The sequence below is a fragment of the Coffea arabica genome, chromosome 11e (genome assembly GCF_036785885.1).
Source record: "Coffea arabica cultivar ET-39 chromosome 11e, Coffea Arabica ET-39 HiFi, whole genome shotgun sequence".
NCBI classification, from domain to species: Eukaryota; Viridiplantae; Streptophyta; class Magnoliopsida; order Gentianales; family Rubiaceae; genus Coffea; species Coffea arabica.
This window is the reverse complement of record NC_092331.1, coordinates 30,259,867-30,266,676: the sequence shown is the minus strand read 5'-3', so window position 1 is coordinate 30,266,676 and position 6,810 is coordinate 30,259,867. Positions and strand designations below refer to the sequence as shown.

The 6,810-nt window shown below is 35.7% G+C and overlaps 1 non-coding gene across 1 annotated transcript; it reads left to right on the top strand.

Annotated features, from left to right (window-relative positions):
* The first annotated feature begins 6,703 nt into the window (after positions 1-6,703).
* LOC113719797 (small nucleolar RNA R71) lies at positions 6,704-6,810 on the top strand. Its single transcript, XR_003455041.2, has one exon. It is a non-coding gene; the product is annotated as a small nucleolar RNA R71 (small nucleolar RNA).

Below are 6,810 nucleotides of genomic sequence, written 5' to 3'. Positions count from 1 at the left end.
AGCAGTCTTACCAGGTGGAAAATACTTATTCAAAAATGCTCTTGATAAATCATCCCATGTGGTAAAAGTGTTAGGAGCATGAGAATGTAACCACATTTTTGCCTTATCTCTTAATGAAAATGGGAACAACCGTAACCTTATAGCATCATCACTAACTCCATTCATTTTAATTGTATCACATATTTCTAAGAATGTAGCTAAGTGTGAGTTAGGATCTTCTACAGCATTACCTCCAAATTGAGATTGTTGAACCATTTGGATAAGTGATGGCTTAATCTCAAAGTTGTTAGCATTTACCGTAGGCCTTGCTATGCTCGTTTGAGATCCTTGTGTTCCCGGTAGAGCAAAATCTCGTAGAACTCGCCTATTTGCTTCATTTTCAGCCATTTCGTCTTCAAATGGTAGTTCTATCAAAATTTACTCTATCGGTTGCCAAATCTCTTGTTCCTCTTGCTGTTGTGTGTGCCTCCTTTGTCTACGTAGCGTCCTCTCAATTTCTGGATCGAAAGGTGCGACTTCTCGAGACTCCCGGTGCATACACTACAAACAGAAATAAGGGATATTATGCAACTTCAATGGTAAAAAAAATCTGATTACAATATAAGATTAAATATAATCTAAAAAATAAAGCTGTCTAAATTAATAAAGATGATTAGGTTCTAATATTGCCGCTCCCCGGCAACGGCGCCAAAAACTTGACGGGTTTTTACTTTAAGTGCAAGTTTAATTCCGAATTTACACCCGTTGGACTGCAAGTATACTGGTCGCAATTGTAGTACAAGATGTGTATCGGGTCGATCCCACGAGGAGCAATTAAAACAATTATTAGATACTAATTTACTCTATTATTTAGACTTACAATTAATTTGAGCAGAAACTTCAGATTTTAATTCAACTACAAAAATTCTTAAATAGATACATGCAATTTCACAATAGGAGTAGAATTTACTAAATATTAAGATCTAGGGATGTAGATTCCACATATAACACAAAAGATCTAAAACGAATGAATTTAACACTTGTTACTATTCTTGTTTAACCAAGGATTCATTTCCAGCAATACCAAAATCACATTTTCATGATAATAATGGGTTAAAACAGATTAGTTTTTCCTAATCTCTTGGAAAATACTAAATCTGTTTTGTGCATACCTGAAATATAGATTTTATCCACTTGAATGTATTTCTATTCTCATGAATATACTACTCAAGCTCTACTTATGTCATTCCATTATTTTTACCATTTCTCAATGAGTAAAAACAACTATAAACCTGCTATTGGTGATCAAGCAACAACAAGTAATCCAACATACACAAGTAGATAAGTTAATACAAGACATAACAAGCATAAATCACAATCACTTCATATCATTTGGCCATAAGCTTCATCTACTCCCTAGATAAAGGAAATTAGCTACTCATGAATGATTTAACAATCAAACTCACAAGTTTATTAATGCAAAACATCATGAAGTACAAGTATAAGAAAGGTAAAAGAAAGCTTAGCCAATTGAAGGTAAAGCTCTCCAATTCCTGCTATGTTCTTGTACAAGATGGTTACAAGTGAAAAACCAAATGCTTCTCTAAGAACTCTAGAGAGAAAACTTGTTGCAAGAAGGAAAACTAGCTACGTATGGTGATGCCAGGCTTCTCCCCTGTGTTTCTGCATAAAAGGTGGTAGAAATTCCATTCCTCTCACTTCATAATTTCCTCCACTCAGATTTTGTAAAAAGAAGTCAAAGATATGATGTTTCCTTTTTGTCCACACTCATTTGGTCTTCTCTTTTATTGCAGAAGCATGTGCACCGAATTCCCTTGCATCTTATAGCTGGAAAGTGGTATGAACACAAGAGAATTGACTGAGTCAAATTGCAGAATTTCGGCTATAAAACGCGCCTACACAAAACGCGGCATAAACTAGCGTTTTGTCTACTCGCGTTTTCACTCTGGCCTTATTTCAACTGAGATTTTCTCCATGATAAAGGCCAAACCAGCTTTTGTACAAAACACAAAAGTTGTAGCCCTTTACGTTAGCTTTCCAATGCTTCAAGAATCATCCAAATCGAAGCTTTGTAGCCTGAGATATGTTCGAAATACTGTCACCTATTCAAACCTCTGTTTTAACTTCCGACCACAGAATGCAGCTTCTGTATTCCAACGTTTTGTCCATGAAGATGGCGGAAATGGATTTCGATGTCTTCATACGAATTGTAGGTCTCTTTCTTAGCTTTAAAATGGTATAAAGATCACCTCAATCCGATAAGTGTAGCTCCAGATATGGTCAAAATACGAAAGAGTGTCAAAACTGACTTGTATTGCATTTCCTCACTTGAACGTTTTTCACTTCATTCTTCTTGTTGCCACTTGAATTCATCACCAAATCTCTATTTTTTACCTCATTTGACATCCTTTGGTGATTGAATCATCATTCCTGCATAAAAATGAAGTTTTTACCATTAAAATCAATAGAAATGCAATATTATCCACTTTTACCAAAAATATATAATTTTACCAAAAACCTCTTTATTTTATTTATAAAACTAAACAATCAACTCAAAATTAACTAATAAAATGCACTTAAAAATACGTAAAATAAACTCTTATCAAATACCCCCACACTTGAATCATTGCTTGTCCTCAAGCAATATAAAATTCTAACCATCAATGATCCAAAAAAATTGAAAATAAACATATGTAGTATTTCAACTCCATTTCCTTGAATCAAGGTAAATAACCCTTATGTGATCTTTCCATTAAGTTCAAGTACTCATAATATCAAGCAAAGAAGAGCCAAGTATACCATAATTTTACCAATTCAACTCAACTTCTTATTTTTATCCAATTTCGCAAGCAAGCAACTCCTATAGTCAATAAAGATGCTAACTAATCTCAGGATCAACTTCTTATTTTTCTTTTAAAGAGGGATTTATCTTACTCTTTTTTTTTTTCATGTATATATTTTAAGGGTTAAATATTACTTAAGTTGTGAAAAATGCCTTTTGACGCGAAGATCGACATTTTTAGATGAAGATCCCCGGTTACTCAACATTTCACATACTCAAGTTGCTTTTCGTACTCTTAATTTAAGTACCGTTTTACGCGAAAGTCGACATTTGTAGATGAAGACTCCCGGTTACTAAGTACAAAAACTATTGGAGTAGAATAACCCCTTTTTTTTATTTTTATATATATATATATAATAAAATTCCCTCTAAGAATAATCATGAGAAAAGTATGACACTTATTGACCATATTAATTTCTTATCTTATAAAATCAGATAAAAAGAAGAATTTTTATCAAATATGCAAAAATATAGGCATAAGTTTCTCCACTTTACTAGATATACTTTCCTATAGATAAAAATTATAATCACATAAAAATCATTTCCAAATTTCATGAGAAAAGAAGTATCAAAACCGCATATATTTATTTTAAAAGGATAAGTGACAATATTTTATTTATTTATTATAGTTAATAACATATATGTGTATAAGGTTTTGGAAAAATTTTGACAGAGTCTCCCCTTAAAAGTGGACTAAAACTCCCTGCCAGCAACCATAAGAAACACCATTTAAGCACAAGAATTATATCAAACACAACTAAAACCACAAGTATCATACATATTTCTCCCCCCCACACTTAAATTACACATTGTCCTCAATGTGTAGGGAAGAAATGAAACAAAAGAAGAAAAGAAAAGAAAGAAGTACTCCCCAAGTCAATGGCTGAGATCCGTATCAGCCACTAATCACGGACCACTGTCAAAATACAAGTACCTACCACATAGAAAACAGAAAAATAAAATGAAGTTAAACATCTTAAGTTCCACAAGTTAAGATAATTAGGCAAGCAAGTTCATCAACTAAAGATAGCTTCTGCAGTGTGCCAAGTCAGTCATCCCCCTCGGCATCATCGTCATCCTCTGCATCACGATTGGGCGGTGGATGAATGCCCAATTGATCTTCAATTCGGCTTAGACGATTATGGAGTAAAAATGAAGATTTGTGAGTTGGGTAGAAGAGAAGAAGAAAAACGCGGCTGGAAAAATGGAAAAGTGAAGAAATGTTCTGGAAATCGCGTTTTTTTTTTTTTGAAGCAGAAAAGTGAACCGAAAACGCGACTAAAAACGCGCCTTCAACTCGCGTTTTTAAAGCCGCGTTTTCTGCACAAATCTCGCAGAATTGAAAACGCGGTTACGTATGAAAACGCGACTTAAAAGTCGCGTTTATCTGTGTCTCGTTTTACAGTTTTGCTCAGGCGAGAAAACGCGACTTCCTCCAAAACGCGACTTTAAGTCGCGTTTTAAAGGCGCGTTTTCTGTTCTGCAGGCGCAGAATTGAAAACGCGATTCTGAGAAACGCGACTTGTAGTCGCGTTTTCTTGGAAAACGCGTTTTCTGCTTCGATTTTTAGCAGAATTTCAACTTTTGAAAAATTACAAAAGGTACCCCAATGACTCAAAATGCATCATAGATCATTTGTTTGCCAATTTTAATGACTGGAACAAATGTAAAACATTAAAAACATGCATTTTACCCCTTTATAATGAATCAAAAACACCTTTAACGCAAATCGAGGGGTTGAGTTGTTTGATCAAAGTTCGCCTTTTTTGTACTCAATTGGTCCTCCTTGCCTTCAATTGCCAACCCTACATTACAAAAACAACAATTTAGTTAAAACATTGATTCAAACCACAAAATCACACCAAGTTAACAAATATAACCTAAATATTGGGTTGCCTCCCAATTAGCGCTTTTGTTTATAGTCGTTGGCTCGACTGAAAAAGTTGAATCACTTTAGAGCATTAGAGAGCGATTTTCTCCCCATGGGTCGAAACTCCCGAACCAATCCACCATGTGGTGAACCATGCATTGATCTTCATAGTCCAATTTCCTCAAATGCCAAGGAGGAATATTAGACTTGTCATAGAGAGGCTCAACTTCACCTTGGAGTGGATTTTGCTTGTCTTTTCTGAATTGGCTCAACTTTTCACCATTTTCTTCATGGAATGGAGAATTTATTAAGCCAACTTCCATCCTTATCTTCTCCTCCTTTGTTCCTACACCATGAAAGTTAGTACCAAGGACATTTATAAATTTAACTTCTTCGGTCCTTTCTTGGTTAACCTTTTCATCATATGGCATATTAGACACAAGAGCAGTAGGCTCTATACTCCCTTCTTTATTATCCAAATTGAATTCCAATTCCTCACCATTAACCCGTAATATAAGCTTACCTTTTTCTACATCAATTATAGTTCGTGCAGTGGCTAAAAACGGTCGTCCTAGAATAATTGGCATTCTCACATCTTCTTCAATATCTAAGACAACAAAATCCACAGGTATTATAGATTGTCTTACCTTTATGAGCACATTTTCCAAAATACCCATGGGACGTGTGATTGACCGATCCGCCAATTGCAATGTAATATTGGTAGCTTTTAGCTCTTGAAGTCCCAATCTCCGGGCAACCGATAACGGCATAAGTGACACACTTGCACCTAAATCACATAAAGCATTAGAAAAATGCAATTGACCAATAGTGCAAGGAATAGAAAAACTTCCCGGATCTTTCAATTTAGGAGGGAGTTTATTCTTAATCAATGCACTACACTCTTCCGTTAATGCTATCATCTCATTATCTACAATTTTCCTCTTCTTTGACATGATGTCTTTCAAGAAACGTGCATAAGAGGGAATCTGTGTTATAGCATCAATGAAAGGAATGTTAATGTGCAATTGTTTAAACATTTTGAAGAACTTTTCAAACTCCCGATCCTGTCCATCTTTCTTCAACCTGTGAGGAAAAGGTATCACATTAGAATTTAATTTGGGATGAAGTGCATCAATATCAATGATAACATGATCATTTTGACTTTCTTGCTCCCCTTCAATTGCTTGCTTCTTGTCTTTTTCACCACCTGAATTTTCAAAATCGAATCCCTCAACCGTTTTACCGCTTCTAAGAATGATTGCATTGACATGCTCTCTCGGATTCACTTCGGTTTTACTTGGTAATTCACCAGGGTTTCTATTGTTGATCACATTGGCAATTTGACCAATTTGAACCTCCAAGTTTCTGTACATCCCAGCTAATTGGTCCAACCGCCCCTCAACTCGCTCGAATCTATCCGAAGTCACCTTAGCAAGTTTTTCCACCGCGATCTCCCAACTTGGTTTAGTTTCAGCCTGTGGTTGCCTTGGTTGAAATCCCGGCGGATTGGTTGGCCTTTGTTGATTGCCTTGATCTTTCCATCCAAAGTTTGGATGATTTCTCCACCCCGGATTGTAAGTATTCGAATAGGGATTATTTGGAGCATTTCGGTTGTAATTATTGACAAATTGTACCTACTCAGAATCAACACACTCATTAATATCATGTTCACCTCCACAGAAAGAGCAACAAGCTACGTGTGCATTAGATGAACTTGGACCAACTCCACCTTGTCTACTTAGCAATTTCATTACGTTATTCATTTGGGCACTCAACATATTGAGAGTGTCCATTTCGATCATACCTGCGTGACGTCTCGTATTACCTCTTTCATTGGCCCATTGGTAGTTATTTGCGGCCATTTCTTCTATCAAATTCTGAGCCTCTTGGGTGATTTACCCATTAAAGCTCCACCTGCGGCTGCATCAATCATAGTTTTAGTGGAGAAAGATAAACCATTATAAAAGGTTTGTATAATCAGCCATTCGGGTAGTCCATGGTGTGGACATTTTCGTAACAAATCTCTAAACCTTTCCCATGCTTCATATAATGATTCTCCTTCCATTTGACTAAAACCAGTGATATCCATTCTTAGCTT